A 21980-nucleotide genomic window follows, 5' to 3' on the forward strand; every position below is an offset into this window, starting at 1 on the left:
TTTCTTTTTCTTTCTGGCTTATTTCACTGAGCATGATCATTTTTTAATCTGATTGTAAATGGGATTATTTTCCTAATTTATTTTGCTGCAACTTTATTATTTGCATATAGACATCAGATTTTTGAAAATTATTTTGTAACCTGCCACTTTATGGTATTTGTTCATTTTTTGCAATAGTTTTTTTAATGGAAACTTTGGGATTTTTCTATATATATTATCTGCAAATAGTGACAGTTTCACTTCTTCCTTTCCAATGTTTGTATCTTCTGTTTCCTTTTTTGTATAATTGCCTTGGCTAGAGACTTCCAATACTATCTTGAATTACAATTTTGAGACTGGACATCTTTGCCTTGTTCTTGATTTCAGAGTTTAAGTGTCTTTCAGTTTTTGATCACTGAGTATGATGTTGACTGTGGGTTATGTATGACCTCTGTTATATTTAGATATGTACTTTCTATACCCATGTTGTTTTGGAGTTTTATCAAAAATGGATTATTTTTCTGTGTCTTCACCTGCTTTTACGAATTTAGTTCTCCTCTGTGTTCGTGCAGTGCATTATATTAATTGATTTGTGTATGTTGGAACATCCTTTTATCCCAGGAAACCATCCCACTTCGTCATCGTGTTAATTCTTTTAATATATTGTTGAAAATAGTTTGCTAGTGTTTTGTTGGGATTTTTGCATCTGTATTCAACAGAGATATTGCTTATAGTTTCTTCCTTTTTTTAAGATTTATTTATTCACACATTCAAGAACCGGGATACAGGCCAGATGCACAGGAGCATGAGCGTATTCACCAGAGACAGAGTGGGGAACAGAACAGGCAGACTGACTGAAATGCACGGCTGAGGGGAGCAGAGGGTGAGACAGGAGAGGCCTGCCATGCCATGTAGGTGTCTCCCCAGCCAGCCGGGATCAAACCTGCGCTGCAGAGGCTGCGGACAGCTTCACAGTGCTGCGTGCGCTCAAATGCCTGGGCCACCAGGGAGGCCAGCTCCCTTTCTTTAATTACATCCTGTCTAGGTTTGAAATCATGGAATGTTAGCTTTATAGAATGTTTTCCCTCCTACTCAAAATTTTTGGAAGAATTTGGGACGAATAGTTATTAATTCTTTGAATGTTTGAAAGAACCAATGAAGTCATGTGCTCTTGGGATTTTGTTTTGTTTTGTTTTGTTTTGTTTTCAAGGTTGGGGGGAAGGTTTTAAATAACTTTTTAAATTTCCTTACTCATAATCAGTCTTTCAATCTTTCTATTTCTTTCAGATTCTATCATGAAATGTGTGTTTCTGAGAATTTGCTCATGCCTTCTAGATTGTTCAATTTGTTACCGTATTGAGTTCAAAATATTCTCCCATAATATTTTGTGTTTCTGTATTACATGTTCTAAATTCTCTTTTATTTTTATTTTATTTATTTGAGTTTTCTCTCTCCATTATGAGTATAACTAATTACTCATCTGTTTTGTTTATATATTTATAGAACCAACTTGGCTTCTTTGAGCCCTAAACTGTTTTATCTCTATTTCTTTCTTTCTGTTCTAATTTTTATTATTTCCTTCTCTCTACTGACCTTTTAGTTTCATTTTTCCTTCTTTCTGGTTTTCTTTTGGTGTAACGTTAGATTACTTATTTGACATTTTTCTTGTTTCTTTGGTATAGGCTGGCTATCTTCCCTCTTATACCTCTTTTAATATACCCATAGCTTCTAATAGCCCATACCAATGCCAGTAAGACTAACTCCCCTGACCCCATCTCCAGCCGTAATTGGTTGATCCATATTTCCCCAGAATGGGTAAACATTGATCCATTCCACTCAAGGAACCCAATGCGCAAGGTAAGACTATGCATCTAGAATGAGGCACATTGAAGAATCTCTGGGGTCAGGGAAGTTTTAGTCAGGCCCAGGGCTAACTCCTGTGAACACACAGATCTCTGTTATTGGGGCTATATATATATATAGGTATGTGGTTTCATAAACAGAAACTGTTCCAATCTACTTCATAAGAGATTATGCACACACAACAGGACCAGGCATCTATACTAGACCATCTAGGGCCTGAGTCAGAGCAGAAAGTTTCACTTCCCTCTACCCTCACCATTTCAGGACTGAACCTCTCAGTAACCATTAAGTAAAGATTTTGGACTGCCCTTATCAGAAAGAATCTATTTCATCAGCCTCATATGATTCAACACACAGGAAAGGATGGCTTAATCATCCAGACCAGATCACACTTGGGAACCTCTGGGTCAGGGAAGGCTTAGATAGTCTTCCCCAACAAGCACACAGAAGGACTAACTCATCTGAACACACATGTTCTTATGAGCAGCCATCATGGGAAAGTTTGACATTACACGAGATGCACAGAATCAGTTTCAATTTATCTCATATGGATGTGGCACCCAGAGCAGAACTAATAATCTAGAATGGGCATAGTTGGTAATCTCTGGGACCATTAAGGCTTAGTAATGCTCCTCCTACTTTACCAGAGCAGAAATAACTCCCTTATCCACAACTTCTGAGTATCAGAAGCCATTTTGGGTGGATTCCCAGCTCTCCAGATGGAAGAGAATCCATCTGCTTCATAAGGGACTCAGTACCCTGGTCCTCCGTAGGCATCAGCACAGGGTCATAATCTAGTACCTCTCTAGCTACGGAAGCCTAGTCACCTAGTCTAGGCCATATTTGAAGAATGCTGGTACCAAGGAAGTCATAGTCAGTCTCCCCAAGGCACACCACTCCAGGACTGAATTCATGAATACACAACTTTTGGTTATCAGCAGTCATTATGGGCAAGCTGAAGTCTGTTCAGAATAGACAGAATGTATGAATTCTCCTCATAAGGGACTCAGCACCTAGGTTAGTACTAAGCATATACACCATGCCACAGTCTGTAGACCTCTGCGGCCAGGTAATGCTCAGTCAGGCTTCCCCTGCCATACCAAGGCAATACTAAGAACCATAATTGCATGCATTCTGGGTACCAGCAGTCATTATGGGTAAGTTTGGCACTGCCTGGTATAGACAACATCTTTTTCAAAAATAAGTTGCATAAAATTCAACACACAGGGCAGACCTAGGCATCTATTCTGACTTATAGTCAGGAATCTTTGATGCCAGGGAAGGTTCAGTCTCCCTAATGCCATAACCTCAGGATTAACACCCATGGACCCAGATACCAGTAGGCACTACTGGCAGGTTTGGGACTGCCCAAGAGGGACAGAGTCTATTTCAGTCAGACATGTATAGGAATTGGCGCACAGGTCAGGTCATATTCGTGGACCATGGAATGTTTAGTCAACATCCACCCTTTTACCCCACCTACAACACCTATGATTGTAACACTTATAAGCCCATATCTATGAAATATCAGCAGCATATAGCTGTTGGTTTGGGGCTTCCCTGAACAGACAGGATCCATTTCAATTAACCTCATAAGGGACTTGGCACATAGGGCAAGACAAGACATTTAGACCAGCTTACATTTGGGGGACTATGGGAACAAAAAAGTCTCAGTCAGTTTTCACTAGTCACAGCATGGCTGGGCTGAATCTCTGAACCAACAACTCAGATACATCAGCTGCCATAGTGGGCAGATCCTTTTCAGTCCAACTCATGAGGGATTAAGCACCCAGGCCCTCTCTAGGCATCAACACAAGGCCACAGTCTGGTAACTCTCTGGTTAGGGAAGGTACAGTCATACTCTTTCCATCACACCATAGCAGGGCTAAATCCCTTGTACCTAAAACTTTTAGATAATGGCAGCCACCTAGACCTAGGTGGGTCTAGGACTGCCCAAACAGACTATCTTTCAATCAGACTCATATAGGACTTGGCACACAGGTCAGCAAGGGGAATCTAGATCATGCCTGTAGAGTAAATGAATTAATCAGGCTAGCCTTTATGGCTATCACCTGTGTCCTTGACCACATTGCTGCAAAAGGCTGTTGGGAGTATGGGCACAGTGCACGGGTACCTGAGTGTGGATACCTGGAGTATGGGTGTGGGCATGTGTAAGTGTGCACATCTGAGCTTAGAGGTCAGGGATATAAGGATGGCATCACTCAGAGACAGACCATGGATACAAGGAGGATAAGTGGGGTGACTACAGAAGAGGCAAGACCACAAGACAATGAGAGAGAGAGTGCCAGAGAAAGCACAAAGTTTCACTGGGGCCCTTATCAGACTCGTGGCCCCCCAGGCTCCTGCTTTTCCACCCTGCCTAGCCAGCCTCTGAACTTGCCACAACAAGTGGCAAAGAAGGCAGGACAGTTCAACGCAGATGGGTATGGAGCCCTCTGAGACCTGGGGTAGTATTGAGGGGTGGCCAGTCATGAGCAGGTGGTACTCAGTGGCCAGCCTCCTCTCCCAGTAGGCACCTCCCCATGAATAGCCAGAGATGGACAGGTACCCGTTGCAGTTGGAATGAGCTCGGTACAGATATGGTGCCTGCGAGAGCCGGGGCTGTGGGATGGATGTTTCTCATACATCTACAAGAATCTATGCAGAGGGAGTGATCCAGAGTCCAGCAACGACAGGATGAGATGTGGGAAGTAGCAGGTTTGAGGATTCTGGAGGAAGAGATCCAGAAAGACCTACCCACCTCTGCAGAGATGTCAGACTTCTTCACTGGAGAGGAGGAGGAGGCTGGCCCCATGCTCCAGGCCCACCCAGTGGTGACACAGAAAATGAAGCAACTGCAGCCCATGGCCCTGAGGGGTCAGAAGTTTGGGCCACCACAGATGATGGAGTTCACCACGTATTGTCCATATACCCAAGCAGAACTGATGGACTTGGGTAAACGTTTCCATCAGAATCTAAAGAACACTTAGCAGGCTGCCTGCTGTGTTTGTGGGACCTGGGGGTGGACAGTATTATTTCCAATTCCATATGGAAATCCACAGAGTCAGGCCCCTGAATGCTGCCCAACTGTCGGTACAGATTACCAGAGGGGAAGGCTCTTGGGCCACCGCCATCCATACCACTTATGATTCAGCCCGTTGGCTGCTCTGTCCTGTCTGTGTGTCAAACTAAATGGTGTCAGTTTCTGGTGTAAGGCCACAGCTGTCCACAATGCTGGCTGGCCTTGGATGTAGCCGCCCATGTACCAGGCCTCTGCTAGGATAGGTACACATCCCTCCTTGTAGGGACTGGCCTCAGCTTCAGCTTTCACATAGGACTGACTCTGAAGTCAGTTACATGCTGATATATGTTACTGATGAGGACTTCCTGCAACTCCACTTGTAAGGGCCTAGTTGACAGAGTGCAGCAATGTTGTCGGTATGCCCCCCACTTTTCCAATGTGAATGTCTGAGCATTACCACTGCCATATCTACCTGGCTCTTGGGTAGGTGGTTCTCACTAGGACAGGAGCTGTGGTGGTTATGCTTTTAGTAGCTAGTAAGCCTGCATATACTGCAGCTAGCTGCTTTTCAATTAATGAAAACCTAGTCTCATCCCCTTTCCAGAGTTGGGACCAGAACCCAATGGGCTGTTGTAGCCATTCTGATTTCTGCCAGAGTTCCCACCTGATGCCTTCCTGAGTAGCATGCACATCTAGCTGACAGGGACGGGCTGGGTCAAAAAACTGCAAGGCCTGAGCGATCTTTATAGTCCATTTGGCTGCAGCAAATGCTGCAGCTGCTTCAGCAGACCAATCCCATCTAGAGCAATTACGTATCGACACATACAAGGGCCATAGGTGCTAGACAATATGAGGAATAAACACCTTCCAGTAACCCAGGAAAAGGTTTGAAACTGCTTCACTGTGGTTGGAGTGGGGTAAGCTTTCACCTTATCTATAACAGCATCAGGGATAGCTTTTGTCTTACCTGACCAAATAACACACAAGAACTTGACAATCTAGGCCCCTGCAGTTTGCTTTCATTGATTGCCTAGACACATGTTTTGAGGTGTGGCAACAGGAGAGGTACAGCTTTTTCCACATCAACAAGAGAGTCACTGGTTACCAAAGTGTCATCAATATAATGATAGAAGCACACCGAGGATGGCCTCTCCCACTGGGCCAAATCAGCTGCCACCGGCCCATGGTACAGAGTAGGGCTATGCAGAAACACAGTGAAAGTCCATTGCTAGCCTTCCCACATGAAGTCAAACTGGTCTGGACTCTCTGAAGCTATAGCAATGGAAAAGAAAATGTTAGCCAGATCAGCTACAAAGTGATATGTGAGCAGCTCATGGCCCAGAAAATCTGTCAAGCCAGCTACTGAAGGCACTGCTGTGTGCAAGGAGAGAAACACTTCATTCAACTCACAGTAATCTACCATCATAAGCCAAGAGCCATCAGGATTCTTCACTGGCCACACAGGCGAATTATAAGAGCTATGGGCAGCACGCACAATGCCCATTTTCTGCAGCTCTGCTATTGTGCCCTTAATCTCTTCATGGCCACTGATACTTTTGAATATCGGTAACTTGTCTAGGGGCTGGAAGTTGTGTGGATGGATGCTCAGCATGTCCGCACAACACTGCCTTTTCCACACATACCCTAAGGTGAAATTCTCTGGCTGTGGTCTGCAGCCACAAGCCATGTAGTGCATCCACCCCCAGGATGTAATCCCGGATGGATGACACATAAACTTTATACTCCTTTGAGGGTAATTGCCCAATCCCCAGGGGTAATCTCACTGCTGTCACCTTGACACACTGGCCTCCATAGCCATCAGTGTAACAAGCAGACCCCTGAAACTTCTCTGGGTTTCCGTACAAGAGAGTAATTTCTGCCCCCATATCCACTAAGGCCAAAACCCGTTGCACATTGATTGGGGACCAGTGGATAGCAATCTCTACATATGGCCTCTGGTCCCTGCCTGTCCCCTGTGGATGGGTCCCTTGGCCCTCACCCTATTTGCAAGTGAACAGAGCATTTCCCCGGGCTGGGATTGGGATCAAATGGTCCTCCAGGTGCAGGGCACATGCCTGAGGCCTGGAATTCCCAGCTTTCTCCTTCGCAGCAGCCTGTCTTCTCATGGCCATGAACCTCTGGTCTTTCACAATTGTCTCCATAACTCTAACAGATATGCATTGGGCTGTGCATGTATTTTAGTGCAATCTATACCTGCTTTCACTAGATCTGTCCACATCTGGGTTTCCGTGACTTTAAAAGACTTACTTGTCCTTTTTGGTTTTCTTTTTGGTTGTTCAACAGTTACCTTTATTCCCTTCTCAAAGGACTGACTCTTGACTTCACTATGCTGGCTACTATTGTGGTGACATCATGTGTTCACCATCACATATAGGGTGCTATAATTGCCATAAGGAGGATGAAGGGGGTCTTTTTAGTATCAAATCCCTCATTCCTACCGTGAAATGCTGGTCATCAAGGCCATGAGCATTTACATTAAACATAGCCTGCTACAGTCCCAGTTCATGAAGTATCTGCACAAGCTCAGACTATTTGCCATTTATCCCCAGTCTCTGGCACACCTCCCACATTAGCCTTTACCATAGGGTAAGCAGCCATTACCCTTCCTACAAAGTGTGATCACCCTGGCCTTACTGCTGGCTGTTCTACAGCCTCTTTTTCAACGATGGGTGCTAGGTCACTGAGGCCAGTCTCTCCATCTCTTGTACTGTGAGATGCGGGCTATGGAAAGATCTATGGGACCTGGGATATCAGAAGCAGGTGACTGCTTATCATGTCACAGGACATGCACTGTTGGCCTCATCAGGCAACAACTAAGCAGACACCCTATCATGGGTGCAGTGGTATGAAGCAGCTCCAGCGTTGGATGTTGCACAGTGGCTGCACAGATGCTTGCCCCATGCATGTCAAAAGACAATGTGGGCCACTGTGCCCACCTGGGTTTAAGCTGTAACTTTAGAGGAGATTCAGACATTCTGTGAATAATGTGCTCAAGGACTCACCCCCAGGGACCTTTCGTTTCCATAACAGACCAACTGTTGTAGGGGCAGATCCCCTGACACACTGACAGATTGACATCGCTGGACTGCTACCCCACTCTCATGGACAGCAGTATGAGTTCACCTGTGTGGACAATGCTGATGTTTTTTTAGCAGCTTATGCTGCTCCACACACAGGGGAGAGCGACCAAGGAACCCATTTTACAGGTACCTAAGTGCAGCAGTGGGCCAAGGATATGGGCATTGAATGTAAATTCCACATGCCCTACTATCCAAGGGCTGCAGGAATCATAGAGCACTACAATTGACTATTGAAGCAAGTACTGAGAGCTACAGGTCCCACTCCAACACTGGTGGGATGGAGCTGACGCCTGTGGGACGTGTTGTGGACACAAAATGAGAGGAGCAGGAAAGGCGGCCTGGCTCCTGCGGAGGTGTTGCTGTATCACACAGCTGCTCCCATCCAACTGCAAACACAGACTTCAGACATTCTGTTAAAACCTGGGTTTGGGCGGCAGATCTGTGGAGGTCTGGAAGTCTGCAAAATTCTGGAGTTGAGGGCCTCCCCTGGTGGCGCAGGCGGTTGAGCACTGCACTGTGAAGCTGTCCGCAGCCTCTGCAGCGCTGGTTAGATCCCGGCCAGTGAGGGTCCCACATGGCGCAGCAGACCTCTCCTGTCTTGCCTGATGCTCCCCTCAGCAGTGTATTTCAGTCAATCTGCCTGCTCTGCTCTCCACTCTGTCTCTGGTGAATCCTCTCAAGCCCCACACCTCTGTCCTGTACCCCAGTTCTTGTATGCATAAATAAATAAATCTTAAAAAAAATTCTGGAAGTTGAGAGGTCTGGAGGTCTGCAAAGATCTACAGAGATCTCCAAGTCTATGGAGGTCTGGAGTCTGTGGAGGGTCAGCAGCTGTCTTCTCAATGCTTCTCTTCTGAAGCCATCCAATAAATCTTCTTCTGAAGCTTTCTGATAACTGAAAGCAAACTGGCTGCTGCCCTGCCCTTTAGCCTCTTCAGGGTTGCTGCCTTACAAGCCTGATTGGACTATTTTCAATTCTAGTTGTTTGGTGTCAGTTAAGCACCAACCAGCACATTCCATTTTCAATTCATCAATGAACTCAAAAGTTTGAATGGAACTAGAAAGCTTGAACCTGATTGGTCCATTCATGATCCTGGCACCATATAAAAAAGGGCAAACCCAGAAGCCTGTCCAGACACTGCTTGGACTGAGGTCAAGGTAGGCTCATCAGTAGTGTACTCCTGGGATCTGTGACAGAATCCAGCCTCAGTGGGACTGGAGGCTCACTGCATCCAAGGGACCCTGCAGCAGTGGTAATGCACAGGTCCCAGTAGCTACAGGTTAGGCCCCTCTCCCTGCCTCAGCAGGGCTCAATGCTCCTCTCAGTGGCCCTCAACTAGGAGCCACAGGACTTGGGGGTTGTTTTTATTCTTTGAGCCCTAGGGCTGGCCTGAGGCTGCCACAATTTAGCCCAGGACAATGTCCATCGAGCCCAGGGACCAGCCTGTGCAGAAGCCAGTTGAGGAAATCACCACCACTGCTACTGTTAGAATAGCCTGGGGGCTGCCTGCAGGTGGCATGTGCTGGTGCTGGCAGCCAAGCCGGGTTGTCAGAGTCCCAGTGGGGCTGCTTGTATGGGGGTAACAGGGCAGGGTAACAACCACTGCCCACTGCTGCTTTTGTAGCCCAACACCTTCCCACAGGCTGCACACACTGGAGAGAGGCAGGCATGGGATTGCCTGCAGGCAGTGCACTGAGGTGGCACAATGCCAACAAAGCTGTTGTGTCCCTCTGCTTAGGCTGCAGGGCCCCTGTTTCAAGCCTACAATCCACTGGTAAGATATCAGCAGTTATGGGCAAGTTTGGAGCTGCCCTGGAGCACTGTATAAGTTTCAATAGCCTTACAAAGGACTCCTTTATTAGGTCTGTAGAAGACCTTTAGTTGTGGCCCTGTGGGTCAAGGGAAGGCTCAGACTCCACAGGCCTTTTCATGGCAGAGTTAGTGGATACCAACAGTAAATATATGTAAACTGGGGCTGCCCAAGAAATTCAGATAACATTTCAATCTTTCTAATCAAGAACTCTGCATCCACATTCAGTCTAAGCTTCTAGATTGGCCTACAGTCAGAGCTCTCTGGGACCAAGGATTTCTCAGTTAGTCTCCCCATCCCACATGGCAATACTAACTCTCCTGAAAGTATAACTTGTGAGTATAAGTAGCTAGAACAGCTGGTTCCAGGGCTCTCAAGGGGGAATTTTTTTGTTTCATCTTGCCTCATAAAAGACAAGGCACCCAGGGCAAGAATAGGCATCTTCAATGCACCACAGTTGGAAACCTCTGGAGGCAGAGATGGCTTTGTGAATCTCTTCCCATGCTGCTATGGTAAGTCTAAATTCCATGAATTCAAATCTACACCAACACCAATATTAGCAGATGGTGGACTGCCCTGGACAAAAAGAATTCCTTTCAATCCATGACATAAAACCTGGTTTATATGATAGGTCTAGAAATGTAGACCTCTGGGGTTATGTAAGACTTATTCAAATGTTCCTACTCTACGGTGGTAAGGCAAACTTCACTACGCTGGTATCAGCAATCATTATGGTGAAGTTCAAGGCTGTGTAGGCTAGAATGAATCAATTTCAATTTTCCTCTTAAGGAACCCATGTCATAGCAAGACATCTAGACAAGTTCACAGTTGGAGCCTCTGTTGCCAATCAATACCCAGTCAGATTCCTCCCACCCCAAAATTTCAGTGCTAACTCACTGGAAGCCACAACCTCACTGGTGTATGCATCCATTATGGGAAGGCCCATTATGTACTATGTACTTCAGTGTTTCATGTAGATCCTTACCAGAAGATTCATATAATTACATGAAATTAATTTTAAATACAGTGCTTTTTTTTTTTAAAGATTTACTTATTTATGCATACAAGAACTGGGATGTAAGCCAGAGGTGCAGGGTTGGAGAGAGGATTCGCCAGAAACAGAGTGGGGAGCAGAACAGGCAGATTGACTGAAATACACTGCTGAGGAAAGCAGCAGGCAAGACAGGAAAGGTCTGCGGTGCCATGTGGGTTGCTTCCTGGCCGGCTGGGGATGGAACTCGTGCTTCAGAGGCTGGGGATAGCTGTGCTTAACCCCTTGCGCCACCAGGGAGGCCCAGAAATACAGTGTTCTTTCAGTGAATGAAACTTGTACAAATTCTGGATTATATACTGAAATATTACATTTAAGTCTTAGTAAGAAGAGTCTTAATGTTAAAGGAAATGGCCATCAGCTCATGAAGATTTCAGTTAATCTAATTTGTTCCCATTCTATAACTGTTGTTAAGCATTTCAAATAGACTCCTCTATAAGATAATTCTTAGAAGTTATCTGAAATTTCTTAGACGTTTCCATTCTCTTGCATGTGCTAACATATTTCATATAGATCTCTACAAGAAATATCAGAAGCTGGTCAGTGGAAAGCCTTGTTGATAAGATCCAAACCATGGTTGGGGAACTAGGGCTTGATCTCAATTACAATACCAAGTCATCAAGCAGATGAGAAGTGCCTGGAGGGCAGACTCACAACCCCTGATACTATAGATGACAGCACGTTTTCTAGTTTCAGCCCCCTTTTTCTCTTTGTCCTCCTTTCTCTCACAACTGATGCTTTATAATTATTCTTTCAATAAAAAGGCCAGGATCTTGCTCTTCAGCAGCATCCTGCATTATGTAGCCTGCTCCATGACTCCCATTTCTTTGTCAGTGTGGTGCCCAACACAACATTTAATAACATCTTATACTTTGCATTGTTTAGGACTTTTAACTTCTTAGGTCAAATCTCAGATTTAGGAAGGGGATGGTCCACTGCAATCAAAACCCTGTCCCAGGGAGAAGAATTGACAGATATTACTGATCTGCTGTGTATACCAGAAAGGTCATATACAAGAAGTATTCAGCAGCTAAATCCAGGATTGAAAAAGAAAAGGAGATTGTTCTTGCTACTGTGACAAACACAGTTGGTGGTGACAAGAATGTCAGTACTCGAGTAGTTAAACTGCAAAATTCCTAGATATTATCCTACCAAAGGATATAAGCAGGATATTAGTAGGCTATCCTACTAAAAATATAGGATAGCTATTGAGCCATGGCAAAAATACCCTCAGTCAGCATTGAGGAAACTGCAAGTTATTCAATAGCATCACTCCTGGGACAATTCTGATAATCCTAACTGGGTGTCATAGAAGCAAGAGTGTGGTTTTCCTGAAGCAGCTGGACTTGCTACTTGTGACTGCACCTCTGTCCCTCAATTAAGTTCCCCTGCATAGGGCACAACAGAAATTTGTGATTGTCACCTCCACCAAAATTGATATAGGTGATGTGAAGTTCCAAAAACCTCTCACTGATGCTTATTTCAAGAGGAAGAAACTACATACGCCTTGACATCAGGAGGATGAGATCTTCAACACAGAAAAGAAGAAATTTGAGATTACAGAGCACCACAAGGTGAATCAGAAAGCTGCACACTTGCAAATTCTGCCAAAACCAAAGCTATTCCTCAACTCCAGGGATGCCTCCACTTTGTGTTTGTTCTCAAAAATGGAATTTATCTCCACAAATTGGTATTCTAAATTTCCTACAAAGAATCTGATTAAATAATGATCATTAAAAATAATTCCAATCATTTGCTTGTCTATATGACTCTGGGGTTTTATTTTTGCTTCTCCATATATCCACAAGTTTCACGTCCCTTCCACCAAATATTCTTTGTCAATGATCTATCTCCTTCTTTATGATATGCACTCCTCCCCCTCCCACCCATTCCTCTGGTACCAGTAAATTTTTCACTCAGACTTAGATTTGTTTTTGCCAGCATATTATTTTTTGGTTGTTTATATTCCACAGATCCACTTTCTGACTTATTTCGTGAACATAGTGTAATCATCTCAAGCATAATTTACCCATTTTGTTCCAAATGACACTATTTCATTATTATAAATAGCTGAATAGTATTTGAGTAAGTATATATTCCACAATTTCTTTATTAAGTTGTCTATAAATGGGCAATTCAGTTGATTCCATGCCATGGCAATTGTGGACAGTGCTGCTATGAATATAAGAGTACATTAGTATTTTCTTATTATAGTTTTTATATTACTTAGGTAAATAACTAGCAGGTGTATTGCTGGGTCACATGGGATTTTCATCTTTTTAAAGGATTCTTCATACTGTTTTCCATATTGATTGCACCAACTTTCATTACCATCAACTGTAGATGGGTGTTCTATTTTCTCTGTATCATCTACAATACTTGTTTCTGGTATTTTTGTTATGGGCCATTTTTACATGAGTAAGGTGATAGCTCATTATGGATTTGATTTACACTTACCTTAAAGTAAGTGATGTCGAGCAATTGTTCATGTGCTTGTATTTGATCTGGAGTTATTCTTTAGAAAAATACCTATTTAGTGATTTTTCCCACTTTTGACTAGATTGTCATTTTGTTGTTGTAGAATTGTATAAGAACTTTGCATATTTTGGAAATGAGTCCTTTGACAGATGTGTGATGTGAAATTATCTTCTCATAGTCTCTAGGTTGCCTTTTTGTTTTTATGATGGTTTCTTTTGAAGTACAAAAGCTTTTTAGTTTTCTGTACAATTGTAAGTGGATTTTTTTAAATTTCTCTTTCTTCCAATAAATTGTATACAGAAATGCAAATGATTTTTGTATTGAAGTGGTAGCCTGCCACTTAGTGGTATTAATTTATTATTTCTAGTATTATTTTTTTGCAAAGTCTTTTATGTTTTATATGAATATTATGTGATCTGCAAATCATGATGGCTTCACTTATTCTTTTCCAGTATGGATTCCTTTTGCCTTTGTTGTGCCTTGTTTCTCAGACTGGGACTTCCAATGCTGTTTTGTACATAGTAGTGAAAGTGGACATCTTTCTCTTGTCCTGATCTTAGCATAAATGTTTTCAGTTTTATACCATTGACTATGATGTGGACTGAATTTGTTGTATAAAGCTTTTATTATGTTTAGATAAATTTTGTTTAATTATATTTTTATGAGAGATGTTACCATAAATGGATGTTGAATCTCACTATATGCTTTTCCTTTCTTTTTTTAAGAATTTATTTTTAAAAATATTTATTTATTTATACAAGAACCGGGGTACAGGCCAGATGTGTGGGAGGGTGAGAGGATTCACCAGAGACAGAGCGGGAAACAGAACAGACAGACTGATGAGATACACTGCTGAGGGAACCAGTGGGCAAGACAGGAGAGATCTGCCACGCCATGTGGGATTCTCACCGGCAGGCCGGGATGGAACCCGCGCTGCAGAGGCTGCGGACAGCTTCACAGCGTGGCACTCAACCACCTGCACCACCAGGGAGGCCCACACTGTAGGCTTTTCTATTGCAACAAACCTGTCACACTTACCTTCCTTTTTATTGTTCTGGTGAATAGATATTGATTGATTGGCACATGTTGAACTAGCTTTGCTTCCCTGGGATGAAATGTATTATATCATGGTATATGATTCCCATAATGCTTCTGTGTTCATATTGCTAGGACTTTGTTAAGGATTTTTACTTCTGTATTGTTTCTGTATTCATCAAGGTTATCAACCTATAGGATTTTGTTTGTACTATACTTGTTTGACTTTGGCATTAGGGAAATGTTGGCTTCATATGATGTGTTAGAGACCTTTCCAATCTCTTGAACTTTCTTTCGAAGAGTTTGAGTAATCCAGGTAAGAGCTTGTCTTTGAAGGTGTGGTAGAAATCTTTGAAAGGGCCATCTGGTTCTGGGCTGTTGCTTTTAAGAGACTTTTTAGATTCTGTCTGTGCTTGTGTTTGGACTGTTTGTCTATTTTATCCAGGTTCAATTTTGGAAGTTTGCATGAATTTAAAATTTGTCTATTGCTTCTAGGTTGTCTAATTTTTTTGCATAGTCACAATTGGTTATTGTAATCCATTGTATTTCTGTGTCATGCTTTCCTCTTTCTAGTTCCTTAAGACATAGAGTTAAAATGTTTATTTGAGATTTTTCTATCTTTTTTTCTTGTGTACATGTATTGCTATGATTTTCCCACATAGTATTGTTTTTACAGCATCCAGTAGGACCTTGTAGCTTGGCTTTCCATTTTTGTTAGCCCCTAGATACTTTTTTATTTTTTTCTTTGATTTTTCTCATTGACCCATACATTATTCAGATGTATTTTATTTAGTCTCCACATGTTTTGTCTTATTCCAGAGTTCTTTTTTATGGCTTATTTCTAGCTATATGCCATTACTATCTCAGAAGACATTTCATATAATTTATATTTTGATATGTTTTTGAGACATTTTGTGTCAAATATATGATCTACTCTTGAGAATACTCCAGGTGCATTTGAGAAGCTTATTCATTTATTTTGGAATGAAAAGCTATATAAATACCCACTAAATCCACCTAATCCAACACTTCATTAAAGGCCTTTTTTTCCATAATTTTTTTCTTCCTGAATTGTCCTGCCCTTCATGGATGCATAATCAGGTCTCCAACAAAAATTCCTTTTTCGTCAATATGTTGTGTTTGCTCTGTGAATCGTTGCTACATATAATTAGGTGTCCGTACAAAAACAGACACACAGACCAATGGAATAAAATTGAAAACCCAGAAATAAAGCCAAACACATATGGTAAATAATCTACGACAATGGAGCAAATAATATGCAATGGAATAAGGGCAGTCTGTTTAATAAATGGTGCTGGGAAAACCAGATTGCTACATGCAAAAGAATGAAACTACACTGCTACCTCACTGTGGAGCCAAGCTTAGCCGAGGTTTCGCCATTTTGTATATCCTCCACCTTGATATGTTAGTCCTTGTACAGCCGCATTCCGGAGAGAGTTTCAACAGTCACAACCCTCACTCCACTTGGTGACGAAAAAGCAGACCACCACCTCAGTTTGAAACTGTAACTGCATGCGCCAAAATGCCTTTGTAGTAGCCAATGAGTAATTGCCAGCTTGTTTAAAAATTCTTGCCTGCTTGTGACCCTATTTAAGACCCCTGCTTCCTCTGTTCGGGGCTCTCGATATCCGCCACTGTGTTGGTAGGTGCTGTGAGCCCGCACTCGAGTCTGTAATAAACTCCCTTTTGTATTTGCACCAGCTGTCTTTGGATTCTTTGGAGGCTATGCTCGCTGAGTCTGCTGATCTTGGGCACAACATTTTGGGGGCTCATCCTGGATCGGCTAGCACAGACCCCAACTGCCAAACAGCTGACGGGAGCCATTAAAGTGTGCACGACGGGTGAGTGCCAACACTCACCCAGGTAAGATTTGTGTCTGTTCTGTAGACCTGTATTTGTACTGAGTACCTGTATCTTTTGTGCTCTGTACCTGTGAAAGCTATTTGTACTGAGTACCTGTATCTTTTGTACTCTGTACCTGTAGAAGCTATTTGTACTCACTACCTGTGGAAGCTGTAATTGTTTGCAAACCTGTAATTTTGTAGCCGGGAGAGGCTCAGCTGGACGCACTGATGAGAGCCTCCGGCATGGACCATGGGAGACATCCCCAGACCACCTGATTGGCTATCCCCTGTGGGGCAGCACTGGGGTAGCATTTGTGTGGGGCCCATTTGAGAAATTTGTTTTTGGTTCGTTTCTTGTGTTTGTTATTCTTAAAACTTTGGTGTTTGATTTACCCACGGACCTCTGATTGGTTATCTGTAACCCCTGTGGGGCACCAGTGGGGGCAGGTTCCCCTTTTGGGGAAAGTTCCAAAAAGCTATTTTTGTTTTGTTCCTGGTGTCTCTTGTCCTTGTTGCGTTTGTGTTCGTAATCATGGGTCAGGCAATGCCTACTCCACTGTCTTTGGTCACAGTCAAGGCAAAAAATAAAATGCTGGGGACTAAAAAGTAAAAAAAAAAGCCACTACAGCTGGCTGGTGAGGAACTGCCTCTTGTCTGAACAAGCAGCTGCCTGGACTTTTTCTCCAGTGTTGAGATCATTGGTATGTCTCTGCTGCCTTCCAGCTGTGGGGGAATTAGACTCTCCCTTTGTCCACCTTAAAAAAAAAAAAAAACTGCTGAGTTACTTTGCACTTGTTAACTAAAAGGTTTGGCGTGGTAAAAAAAGAAAAGCCAGGCTGAATTTCTCAAGGGAGAGGAAAATTTATTGCACCCCGGGCAGACCTCACGGACCCAAGTTGGGGGTTAGTGAAGCCGCGTATGGCAGGACAAAGTTTATAGGGTGGAGGGAGTTTGTTTGTCTGAACAACAGCAACAACAAAAATTGGTAGGGAGGGGGAAGGTTCATTGTCTGAATCCTCTAGGCAGGCTTCCACATTCCTGTTCTCAGGTGGAATTCCTGGAAGACTTTTGCATTCCGGCCTCCTGCATGGACCTTTCACTAACGAGCTATAAAAGGTGATTTTTGTAAAAACTTCTAAATTGCATATTGGACCTGTAAAAGTTTAGTTTCTTATTAAGACTAATGAATTTCGGATAAGAGCCTGAAAACAGGCAAACTGTAAAGGAAAATCTTATTCTTCCTCTTGTCCTGTCCTCCCCATACAATGTTCTGAAAAGGAAAAAAATGTCTTTTGTCTTAAAAATGTGCTTGGTTTCAGTGAGACAGAACTAAAAAAATGTAAAGCCAAATAATAATTACCTAAAAATACAAACTCAAAATGTTTTTCTTATCTAAGAAAGTTAGTACAAACTGCTTAACTTTGAAATTGTGGTCTTTGTTGGACCCTAAGTTTTATTTTTATTTTTTTTTACATCATCAGTTCTTTATTTTTACTGATTCATTCTCACCAGCATACAAAAATGTCTAATAACTCTAATTTCAAGGAAACAAAGCTATCTCTTAAATATGGTTTCTTATATAGCTAATTTCAATGAATCTGTCCCTTTACAGTGACTTTCTTATCTTTCACCAATTCCTCTCCAAATATTTTGGTCAGTAATTTTATTTTGTCACCAAAACAGTTCTTGTCTAGGTCAGCAATGATCTCCATATTGATTAATCCTGTGGCTAATTCTTGGTCAAATCACCATTTGTTTCTCAATTAAAACTTTTCTTTTTCTTCATTTTCTTTTCTTCTGTTGAGTTTCTGTACATACATTCTCTTCATTCTCTTTCTGTAACATTTATATTCTCCTTGATGGTCATAGTCAACTTCCAAAGCTTTAAATATTAAATGATAATACACTATTAAAATTGTTTGTTCAGGTCCTCCCCTGGTGGCACAGGCAGTTGAGTACAGCACTGTGAAGATCTCTGCAGCCTCTGCAGCGTGGGTTCAATCCTGGCGAGGGTCCCACATGGCGAGCAGACCTCTCCTGTCTTTTTTTTTTATCTTTCTAATATGTATTTTTATTTTTAATTTTTTTAAATATTAAATTTTATTTTTATATTCCCCATACAATTGCAATCCCCCCATTCTGACCCCAATCCCTCCCCTCCTGCCCCCCACCCCCCCAAAAGTGTCTCTGGTTCATATGATCCAGCAATTCCACTCCTAGGTTTTTACCCAAAGGACACAGAAACATCAATTCCAAAGAACACCTGCACCCCTATGTTTATAGCAGCACTATTTACAATAGCTAAGCTTTGGAAACAGCCCAAATGCCCAAAAATAGATGACTGGATCAAGAAGATGTGGTACATATATACCATGGAATATTACTCAGCATTCAAAAAAGACAAACACATGCAATTTGCAGCAACATGGATGGCGCTGGAAGGGATCATGCTCAGCGAAATAAGCCGGAAAGAAAAAAAAAAATACCGGATGGTCTCACTCATAACAGGAATCTAGAAAACTTAAATAAGGGACCAGGAAAATGAATAACTATAAGAAAGTGAAAATCAAAATCAACAAAAAACTGGACCCTAAGTTTTAAATAAGGGTTAGAATTGAATACTTGTTCTATGTAAGGATTCTAACTTCTATGTTATTAAAAACTTGCTTGATATAAAAAAAGATAGTAAAAACTTGCCTAAATAGATGTGTCAAACTTTAAAAAATTGTTACTAAAGAACTGGAGTTTACTAAATTGTAGTTTCTCAGTGATTTTGCAAATATTGGTAAAAATAACTGTTTCTTAAAATTAGTGCACATGGTCAAAATTTTTAAAAGGAAGTTAAGAGATCTCTTTGTTCTTGCTTTTTGCCTCCGGAGAATTAATTATAAATGGCGCCTATAGAAAATCCTAAATTTTGAGATCACGATCTAAAATTGTGGTAAAGAAAAACTAATTCAGAATTTAATGGTTTAGAGCATACATGCCTTAAGGTTTGAGTGTTAAAAAAAATTGTGCTTTTGTATGGGGAATATAAAATAAAATTTATTTAAAAAAAAAGAAGAACTAGTGGGTTAGTCAACAACTAAGGGAAACCTAGGATATTTCAAAAAATTTAAAGACTATAAAATTCTAGTTAAAATGTCTCAAAATTTTATTATAAACACTTTGCTGCATGCAGACTAACTATGCATCAGATGTGCCATGTAAATTTCCTTTTGCCACACCTTTGTGCAAACTTTTGGCATGGGATCCATTTCCTGGTTCTTTTCTCACAGCAAGCTACTTTTCAAAATCAACCTTCTTCACAATGTTTGTCTTGTCAGTTTAAATGAATTTTCAGCCACTAAACCCATGCAATAATAAATGGAATCTAATTTATGTGGTAATATATCAATCAGTAAATGCTTTACCTCCCAACTATTCAGTAAACTTTTTGCAGGAAAAAAAAAATTGGTCCTTTGCTTTGTTTAAATGTGTTTACTTATGCTGTATGAGGAAAATAATAATTAACCTGGCCTATGCTAACAAATAAACTTACTTCTAGGCTTTTATCTAAACTTCTCTTGATAAGATCTTGTTCCAGGAAGACTGATCTACTTGACTTTTCTCCTTGGAGAAAACAATATATTCTCCCAGTAAATGACTAGACTTCTTTGCAAAATTCAAGGTAACATCTAAAGCCATATGGACAAGTTACTGGAAAAATGTATATGGTATTAGGTGTCTATCTTTTTTTTCTTGCTTTTGTCAATCTATCTGTAACAGGGTGGTCCCCAGGAAAGGGGGAGGTTCCAGGTTCCCTGCCCCACCCAAGGGAGGGAGGAAAACAGCAGGATGGAGATCCAGAAGGAGACCTAAAGGAGGCGCATGGAGCCTAGAGACACGTGAAGAAACTGCGCTTGCCTTTTGGTCGTGGACTGGTGACACAGATGTGGGTGAGACCCGTGGGGAGGTGACAATGGCAACTTTTATCTTGATTTTGATTTTGCTCTTTTCCTTCAGGCTTGTCTGGTTGTTTCTGACCCTTTTCTGTGGGTACCCACTGGAAGATGTTTTGGGCGTGGCAGGCTTTGGGGTTTTGCTCTGGGCCGATCCCATTTGGACGGAGTTTTACCCACGAGGGGACGGGTAACTTTGGGTGCTTAATTTAGAAACTAGATTCTTTGCCTTTCCTGTATTGTTTCCTAATTGTATTAAAGTTCCTTCCCATTAAAGTCTCATATGTTTTGTGTTGATGCAGCTGATGACAGAACCTATTTAGAACAGGCAGGCTTGCAGGGTCTGGGCTGCCACTCTCCTTGCTCTGTAACATATCTAGTGCTTGCCTAAGAAAAAATATGGTATATAAAATTTTTACAGTGGTAACTCTGAAGGTGACTTAAAATTCCAATTCTAAGAAAAAACTAAAACTAAACTAACGTTTTGCTAAGTTTAAAAATAAATATTTGCTAACCATTTATGGAACTTTCAGGTTCACATTTTGTTCCTTATTGTAAGGAAACTAAGTTTAATGTCATCTCAACTAAAAAATAATTTAAAAATGTCTCTAAATTGTGTAGTCTAAACAGATAATAATGTAGCAGCAATTACGGTGTCTTAGAATGCAGAGATTAAAAACTAGGATGTAATAATTCTGAATACAAGTAAAGTGAAGGCAGTGCCTTATACTACTGTGTGTGTTTTAAGTTCTTTTCCCAGGAGTCCTGGATCTCTGTATTTTGGCCTTGACTCTATAAACTGTATAATGTTCTGATTGGACTCTGGTTAAAAATTAGTATAAAAATTTTAGCTTCTTGCTCAGTGAAATAAGCCAAAAAGAAAAAGAAAAATACCGGATGGTCTCACTCATAGCAGGAATCTAGAATACTTAAATAAGGGACCAGGAAAATGAATAACTATAAGAAAGTGAAAATCAAAATCAACAAAAACTATGAACCAGAGACACTTTTTGGGGGGTGGGGGGCGGGAGGGGAGGGATTGGGGTCAGAATGGGGGGATTGCAATTGTAAAAAAAAAAAAAAAAAGAAAGAAAGAAAGATGGTATAAAAAAAAATAAGATACAGCTTGTTAATTGTACCATGTGCACTACAGAATCTGCCATTTGGATGTAAACTCTTGTATGAATTCAATTAATTAAAGTTTGTTGATACTATTGAAAAAAAATTAGTATAAAAATTTTAGCTTCTTAAGTAAATTTAAAAGTTTCAGTTTTGTATTTTATGAAATCCCTTGCCTTTTTGGTAATGCATTGCTGGATTTTGGCAATTGCCTATTCATTGCTTGGTTAAAAAAAAAAAAAAAAAAAAACAAATTTTATCCCATGTGCCCCTGGCAAAGAGGTGTAGAGGTGTTATATGCAAAAGTGTGTATGTGGGAAATAGTAGCATTTTAGACACAGGACAGGTGAACAAGATAAAGTAAAATAATTTATACCAAACACTTCCTTTATAGTTAATGACAAAAATAGTGGGAAACTAGTTAGCTTCTTCACAAATGAGGCAGCATGATAACTTTTGTGTTTCCTGTATTTTTCTCTCCAGTATTATATGTAGACACTATGTGAAAAAAAATGTTATAATGTTTAGTTGTTCAAAATTGGGAAGAATATTGTTGAATATTATTCACTGTTTTGGTGTCACTTAATATCCAAGTGGTCTGGTCTCTATTTTATAGATACTGTATAAAACCTATAAAAATGTATGATTAGAATATGCATCGTTTAGCCAGCCTTGTTCTGACATCAGGTGCCGGCTCCAGAGACTAAATCAAGGG

General features: G+C 41.3%; 1 pseudogene across 1 annotated transcript; it reads left to right on the forward strand.

Annotated features, from left to right (window-relative positions):
- Positions 1–4544: 4544 nt before the first annotated feature.
- On the forward strand, positions 4545–12526 carry LOC311187536 (large ribosomal subunit protein eL6-like; annotated as a pseudogene). The gene is made up of 3 exons: positions 4545–4797; positions 11810–12002; positions 12033–12526. The product of its transcript is annotated as a large ribosomal subunit protein eL6-like (transcript).
- The last annotated feature ends 9454 nt before the right edge of the window (positions 12527–21980 follow it).

Source organism: Talpa europaea, assembly GCF_964194135.1.
Source record: "Talpa europaea genome assembly, chromosome: X".
Classification (NCBI taxonomy): domain Eukaryota; kingdom Metazoa; phylum Chordata; class Mammalia; order Eulipotyphla; family Talpidae; genus Talpa; species Talpa europaea.